Below are 9,070 nucleotides of genomic sequence, written 5' to 3'. Positions count from 1 at the left end.
TGAATTTCCTAAAATATGAATTCCTGTCTGGGACAGTTGGACAATCCTCAACAGCAAACAAATGAGGTCCAAGTTTCCCTGATATAGACTTTATGTGGGTTGCAGACAGTCAGAACATCTTTAAATCCAAAATGTGGAGTCTTACCTCTTTCTAACTTCTCTTTTTGTAGTACTGTTAACTAAAACAGCTCTACTTATTGTACTTTTTCCTGTACTCTCCAAACACCTGTATAAATCTTTTAAAATTCTAACTCCACAGTTATCTAATAATTCATAATGAAGAAAACTCTGCTTTTATTAGTTTTGAGCTTACCACCTCTTGTTCCATTGAATGTCCTTGCTTTTGTTATGAGATGAAGAGGAGAAAAATCCATTTTCCTCAGGCTATCATTATTTGGTACACATTTATAATTTCTCCTCATTGTCTTTTTAAGTACTTCACTGTTTTTGCAGAAACTTCTGTTAGTTTCTGGATATTGGAGGGTCCTCATTTTGTCTAGTAATGATGTTACTTGTCATTTCGATTTTGTTAGAATCAGAGTGATTTCTGTTGGAATGGAGTTCTGGAGGCCACCTCATCCAATCCCTTGTTCCACACCATGCTGACTTCAAAGTTAGGTGAGGTGGATCAAAACCTTCCTCTCACCTCAGGTGCTGCACATCTCCATCCTGTTCCACAACATCTTGAGACAACCTTGTGCAGCACTGAACCACATTCATGGGAAGAATTTTTTCACCTATATCTGACTGAAGTTTCCCTTACCACAGCTTGTGACCACTGCCTCTTGCCTTTGCACCTTGTCCTTGTACCTCTGGAAAATGCCCGTCTCTCTCTTCCTATACACCCCCTCTACATACTAAAGAAAAGCAGTTAGACCTCTCTGTTTTCTCCTTTCAAGGCTGGACAAGTCCAGGTGACTTGGTCTCCCCTCCCTTCATCATGTGCTCAAGCACCTGAGCTGTCACAGCAGCCCTCTACACCCTCCTCTGCTTACTGATGTCCTTCCTGTACAGAAAAGCCAAAACTGGACACAGTGTCCCAGACACGTTCACGATTGCCAAGAAGAAGAGAGCAAGACTTGCCTTGACTTGTTGGCTATATGCTTGTTCATACAGCCCAGTATGCAGTCATCATAATGCTGACCTATGTTCAGCTTGCTGTGCACCAGGATCCTCTGGGTCTCTTTGGGTAGAGCAGTTCCTTAGTCCCTCACTACATGGCTGCAGTGTTGCGAGGAGTGTTCCTGTCCCAGGTGCAAGATTTTGCATTTTAATTTATTGAATTTCATAGCTTCTTTCAGCCCATTATTCCACCCTGTTGCAATTCCTGTGAATGGCAACTCTACCCACCAGCACATCAAACTCTCCCCTTAATGTGGTGTCATCTGCTAACTCAGACAGTGCCCATTCCTTCCCAATGCACAGGTCACATATGGAAGTAATCAACACTGGCAATCATAACATCAACTTCTCTTAATGGGCACTTACTATATTGAAATTCCTACCATAAATATCTTACAGTTCTGATTTCAGAGGTTTAATAGTCAGACGGTTCCTTCTTTGTGAATTAACAGTGTGCGTAAAACAGAAGTATCATGACCATTTATTCAGCTACCTTTGAGACATTATGGCATCAACTTACACAGGTCCAGCCTAGCATTGGAAGGTTCAGCAACATGTTCTTTTCCCAGGTTCACCTGGGAGAAAACTTTGTGGTTTACAAGAACTTACAGCTAGATTTTTATTTTTATTTTTATTTTTATTTTTATTTTTATTTTTATTTTTATTTTTATTTTTATTTTTATTTTATTTATTTATTTATTTATTTTTGCTTTTCCTATTGTTTTGCTTGATGCTCTTGAGTTTATTCTTGTTTCACCCTAAGTATTTTATTTTCCCCTTTGTTTCAGTCTTTGAGCATGCATTCAGTTACATAGCTACTCAAATCCCAATGTATTCAAAATACTTCTCTGTGCCTGAGGAATGCAGGAATATAAAAAAGAATAAAGAATGAAGCTTTTCAACAGCCTCAGATATATTTTTGGTTCATTGTTGATGTGGCCTGCAAAAAAGTTCAAGGATCTTCCAAACGTGAAAGCTGAGTACCCTAAGTTCTCTATAACCAGAAGCTGTTTTTATTCTAATGATGTATTTCATGAACATAAACAAATTTCAGTTTTAGCCAGGCATGAATTCTAATTCAAGTGTCCCTTCCATAACTAACACGTAATTAGTTAAAAAATTCATGATCCACTTTGGAAACAGAAGTGTCTTTTTCTTAAATGCTATTCAGTACCTCATATTTAATGCTTTATGCATTGCTTATTTAAACAAAGACAGAACATACTCTGCTTGCATACATTTACCTAAACTTGATCAACTTCGAGTTTCCTTTGAAAACCACAATGTCTCATGATTCCACTGTGAACAATTAGGATGACATCCTTCAGCTTGATTTTGCCATTCAATAAACAAATCTGACGTTAAATATTTCCAGACCTCACTACATTCTGAAACAAAGCATGGCCAGCAGCAGTTAGTATTCCAAAATCTACTGTCCAAACCCACTGAAGTGAATTGGCCTTCGGACAAATAGTATAGAAGCAATTTTTCCATTTTTATTCTTTTCAGATATGGTAGGTTTCTAACTACAATTATCACTCTTTAGGGTGATATAAGCACTACCTTGATCATGACAATTAAATCTGATTTTATAAAAGGAATAGAAAAAAATAGAACCAGGCTCAGTTCTAAAAACATGCAATACAGCTGCTGCAAAAACAATGATAAGATTCCCACGATACTCACTTTTAAACAGTTGTCAGCAAGACACAGGTATGCTACTACATGGCCATCTATGAAGGTTCATGCAGTGTTGGGTTGGTTTGTGGCTGATGCTATGTCCAGATTGAAGTATCTTAGTTCTTAGTATCTATGTTAGTTCTGCTAACATTTCATACTTGCTACCAACAGGGACTGCTGACACAGGAAGCCAAACATGAAATCATGGTTAAGACCAATACTGAATTCAAAGGACCTCTAGCAACATAAGTGGCTCAGAAATCCAGGCAGTACTTAGTATAATCAAGATGATTCCTTTAGTGTTTTACCTCATACAAAAATACCTAGGCCAGGTGTATGCCTTTCACATGTTTGTGTCAACTTGACAAAGGTTGTTGCAAGTGAGAAGTTTACAGCAAATGCTATTCTTCTTCCTTCAGGCACTGTCTCTGTTGTTGCAGGAAGATGTTTCTTCCAAAGGAGGTTTGAAATGGGGTTTTCAGGAGGAGCTTCAGAGTCGGCTGCCCTTGTTTTTTCCATAAATTCATACCTAGGAAGGGAGGCATCTTTAAGGCCATTTAGGGTTGTTAAGCTTTCCTTCAAATCAAGTAGTTCATTCTCCTACCAGTGATTCTGTAGCTCAGAGTGGGTGGGTACACGCAGTTCAGAGGCAGAGGAAGATCAACATTAAACTATTTCTTTTGCCATAGCTGCTGGGTGAACCTGCAAAGAGCTAGAGCAAACCTGAATGCCCTAAAACAGTAGATTTTAGTCATCTGCTAAGGAACTTGTGAGAAACTGTTCCAAAAACACTACACCACATCACATAAGTGCTTGTTGCTTCTGGTCTTTTGGTTGTGTTTTCCTTCTAAGTCCTCTAGAAAAACTGAATAGGATTCCACCATTTGTTTCCATAACAGGTATACCAGATAAACAGGGAAAAAAAATAATAAAAGAAAGAAAAAATCAGAATGAATCACTTAAACTGTTCATCTCATAGCTCCTGTTGGCCCACAGAAAGCTGTGCTTCATCTGAGGATGCCAGCAGTACTCCTCCTGTTCTCTGGATACATTAATTTTAGGTGAGGCAAAAAAATTACAATTTTTTTTCAATACCTGGCTATAAATTATATCTGTTTTTACTGTTATACAATTGGTATCCTTCATAGTTCATGGTATGACTTGATTTATAGTATTCATAATGTCACTAAATTGACCTACAGCTTTGACCTATAAATATTGAGGCATGTGGCTTCTTCATTTATAAAGAGAGTTGGTGATGAGAGTAAATTGGATAAAGTGTTGTGGGCTGCAGGAGGTGTGAACTGAAAGGCTATCAGTCTGCCTTTCTAATCTAATCTTAATATTTATCACTCTGCTAGAAAGTCTCCTCCTTCTGCAGTATCTGCATTGCAAAGCTTTAAATTTGTTAACATTTTCCCTGAATGTTTGTGTTGTCACCTTATTTACTATGGGAGGTGATGGGGAGGGATGAAGAATGTAAAAGTTAACCAATCTCAATAATTTGATATCATTAATCTGAATGGGGAGAAGAAAGCCCCACATAAAAAGGTACTTTACATGACTTATTTCTAATTTTGTCCAGAAAGAGAGAAGCTCTTATTTTTGTCAAGATTTACTTACATTACATTGTATGTTCCCATTAAAAGCATAAGAAACAGCTTTAATTCCCAGAAAATGGCCATTGCATTCATCATTGTCATAAGCAACTTCATGCTATAGTGGTAGCCATCCCTTGCCTGGTATCAGTAAGGGCTCCAAAGTATTTAAGAAATGAACAAGAAAAAGAATGAAGAAAATGTGGCTTTACTGGATTATAACACCTATTTTAAAACCTTTAAGGACACACATTACACAGAGATGTGAAGGTCTGTAAAAGTTTTCTTACTACTGCCTAAGAAATGTCAGCAATGACTAATGCAACTATCTCTAACATGTAATAAAGAATTTTACAGCAACCCATATCATTATAGTTTTTTTAGTTACTTATTATCTGTATTGCTTCAAACTGTCTGCAAACACTTTAGGAAAAGTGGGCTGGTAGGAATAGGATTCCACTCAGCACTCTTCTGCCAGCACCTAGCGGATGTAAAAAATGATACAAATGGGCCAAATGACACAATAGGGAGGCATCTCAGAAACATCCTGTTTGGATATATGCTTTGCTCTCTTAAAAGCTGCTGGTACTTGAGAGATTTGGTTCAAATTATTGTTGTCCCTAATAAACCTCTTTAACCCTCATTTCTCCATCTCCCCCTTGCAGCAAAAATAGCAGGATCATTAAATGCCAAAAGTAACTTACAGCTCATGGAAATAGAAATCTTCAGAGAAGGTTCATCTCTAATACAGGCTGGAAAGCATACTTGAGGATGGTTTTCAACAAAGGGTTAAACAGAGCTTATGGGTTTAAAACAACTTACAGAACATTTGTTTCAGCACAGTCTCAAACCAGGCAAGAGCTGAGAAATATGTGAATATGTGGACTAGAACATGTAGTTTAAGTAAATTTGGAAAAGAACCTTCCTTGTCTCCTCTTCCATGATTTCATTTCTTTTTTTTTTTTTTTTTTTTTTTTTTTTTGGAGAATCCATTAAAAGTTCAGAAAATACAAGGAAGAAAGAGATGTTTTGAACCTCTTTGAATTGTCTTGGGCTGTTCTCGTCAAAATTTAGACAGGCATATGGAGAGCAATTTTTAAGGCTGTCTCTCTTTAAACATTTTCAGGATATACTGTTTTCCCTTTGAAAGCCACTTAAGAATCTACACTATTTTCTTGCTTTTTTTGTCAGTCAAGATCTGTTCTTTATGTTTATATGCTAAGCTAGAACACCCCAATGTTGTTCTTCTCATCCCTTTCTCTTCTCCTCACCCTGCCCCGACTTCTGCCAGAACTCCTGTGCTAACTGAGAGACAGTTATTACTGTTTACAAAGTAGATATTAAATGGGATCCGGTCAGCTAGCCCAGTCAAGGTTAACAATATTTTATTCTCTCTCTAAGCCAATGCCTAGAGTCAGAGGGTCACTTATCTATCAGATCTTCTTGTCTAGAAAAACTATAATTAAACTAAAACTAACCTAACCTAACCTAACCTAACCTAACCTAACCTAACCTAACCTAAACTAAACTAAAATAAAATAAAACAAAATAAATAAAGATGTGTGTAGGCAGCAGCTTTGAAAGACATCACTGCTGGAGAGACATTGACGTAAGGCTCTAGGAGTTTCCTATGTTTTCCTTACTGGGGTTGGTGAATTTGGGTTTCAGCTGAGCAGAGCTCCCTGAATTAAAAAGAACTACAAAAGCAACAGTGTTGAACACCTTTCTTCTGCCTCTGAATAAATAATGTATTGTTTTGAAGAAAGTTGCTTGGTTTTCTAGTGATGAGTACCTGGACCAGTTAAACGCAGGTGAGCCCACAGGGCTAAAGCGGTCAAAAAGCAGGGACTCCAGCAGTGGTGAAGCCCCACATTAAGAGGCAAAAATAACAATATCTGCAGCAAAGGAGTACTCCTGGAATGAAAGAGTCCAGACTGAGAGCACGACTACTTTTTGTCTCTCTTCAAAATGTCCCCATCTTAAATGATGTTGTCAAGTATGTTTGGCTACAAGTACTTGACTTAAATAACTTTACTTTAGTAGCAAATGTAATCATATCCATAAATAAATCAGACTCTGGCCTTTCTCACTTAAACACATAAGGCTCGACCAAAGTGAGCACTATGATATTTCAAAATAGGCTAAATTTAGACTGTATTAATGAGACTGAAATAAAACTTTTGCAGCATTTTGGGAGTTATTTCTTTCAGTGATTCTTAAATTGCTCATAAACAGCTTAAGTAGGGAAAGGTAAATTACCATTAAATCAAAAGATGATCCGCACATAGAAACTTGTTAAATAAAAACAAATTTTTGTGTATAGGTAGACACTTTATTATGACATATTTTAACATTTAACACCAGGAAAATCCTCTGCTATGTCAATTATCTTCACAGGATTTTTAATATGTAACTGTGGGTTCTGAATCTGTAATAACTCTGTTTTCCTTTCTGGCAAGAGAGCTGTATAATAGAAACAGACTTTATCCCAAATTTGTACATGTGTGTTGTGACACTACCTAAGAACCTTGTGAAGAAAAGCACTATTTTAAATACGTATTTCCTCTGCTTTATTTACAGAAAGCCATATACTCTCAACTCCTTGTTAATCTCCATGGCTGATTTATGTGTGCATAGATGGTGAACCTTTCACAGCACCCCAGAGGAATTCACCTCCTCAGTTTTTAAATGGATGAAATCAACCAAAGAAACTGCCTTTCCAGCTGGAAAGGAAAAAAAAATCATGAACATAACACAATGAGAACTTCATGCATTGTGGAATATAATTATAACTGTCAGGAGCCTCTTGTCATGTTCATAGGGTTTGAATGTTTATTATATAACATCACTTCTAAAAAACCAAGGGACTGGCTGTGCCAGTCCAACAATGAGGGGTAGCATGTCTCATGACATGTACAAGTAGAGAAATATGCATGCGTTTATGGAAATAAAAGCAAATTAAAATGAGAGGAAGGGAGAACAGGCAGAAGTTTTGTCTGTCAAGTCAAAGACCAGGTGGTTTGGTGGGACACTCATATTAACCAGAAATGCCCCTTTCATCTGCCTGTTTAAGTCTCTACACCAGTAAGCATGGGGATAGGCAGGCCATGGACATCCCTTAAGGAGGCACCTAAAAGGTCTTGTCAGGAGGCATCAAGCATGATATGACCTGGCATTTTTAGGCCTCCTGCTGTCCAGATGCATGGTATTTTGGTACACCTGAGATCTGTCCCAGGGGCTGCCCAGAATAAGAATAGCATTATGCAAGTGGGGCCTGCTCATCTTGTGTAAGACCTAAAGCTGGCACGAGGGAAAGGATACAGCTGGAACTCCTTGATGGCTGCATCTACACTACAAAATTTGTTGGCTCTCAGAAATGATCTTCAGTGCCTGGCAAAGTGGCGTGAAGCAATTCAGAGCAGAGTGCCTTGAAATCCCCTCCAGGAAAGAGCAGCCAGGTCCACCCCGTAAAACACAATCCCCTGGGTCAGTCCTTTGCTGTGTGAGGCATACTTTTAGCCATCAACCACAGTAACTTTTTTTTTCTACTTTTTGCATGCAGTTTGTTTCATGTTTAGCTATGAAATGACATTGGCTGTGTTTCAGCCCTCCAAGATGATATTTTTCTAGCAGGGAGCACTGGTCCTCACTAGCAGGGAGAACGGTTTATGTCCTGGGACCTGGTATGAGGGCAGGTGGGTATTTGGAGGTGCAAAAATTGCTATGGTAGTTTGGAAGTAGATGGGCAGAGGGAGACAACCTGGGGCTGTCTCTTCCACAGTATCCTTTAAACAAGGACAATAAGACAACGTCTCTTGCAAGTATCTAGCTGTGCCCTCCCTGTCTGGGCTTGCCAGCATCTCTATGGTTTTCCACACCAAGACATGATATAGTTCTTATCTAGCACTCAGCAAACACCCCCTGGTTCATTTCTGGAATTAGATGCTCTAATAAGGAATCAGGACAGAGCTGAGTTGTGGACTAAGACCAGGGAAGGAGGAAGGGTTCTGATATAGTAACAGCAGCATTTTGTACCAGAGGGAAGTTCTTAAAACAGTTTGCCATCAATCAAACCATGCAATCTCCCCCATGATTTACTTGTGTTATGTGATGCAATAATATTTTCCTTCTTCAGGAAAAAAATTTAGCAGAAGTAATGTTTTCTACTATCTGCTTTTCTAAGCCCAAACATTCATTAATGTGAAAACGGGAAATATTGAGTCAATTTGTGACACAGAAGAACACTATGCCTTTCTTCTCTGATATTACATACCATGCTCTACCACATGGTTTACCTTCCTAATCTTTTCAACCACATACACTTTTTTCTGTTGCTGAATAATAATATAATTATTCTATGTTATTTCTTAGGTTAAATGTGATAATAAAGTCAGAAATTATTTAACAAGCTAGTTAATAGAAGACAAAACAACATTATAATGAAAAAAAAAAAAAGTTCTTAACACATCTATCTATTACAGTAAAAAAATAAAAATTCTGTGGCACATCAGCTGAGACATGCCAAGCATTTGATGGTTTTCAGGCTGTTTTGTCTGTATTATACACTACCCTTCATTAAAACGGCTGCACTGAAAAGGAGAAAAGAACAATATAAGAAAGAAGCGGATGATTAGGAGCAACATACAGCTCTACCTGTCCCTTGAAGGAGT

This window comes from Aythya marila (assembly GCF_965140915.1).
Source record: "Aythya marila genome assembly, chromosome: 1".
Classification (NCBI taxonomy): Eukaryota; Metazoa; Chordata; class Aves; order Anseriformes; family Anatidae; genus Aythya; species Aythya marila.
The sequence above is the reverse complement of the archived record's forward strand: the minus strand, read 5'-3'. Positions refer to the sequence as shown.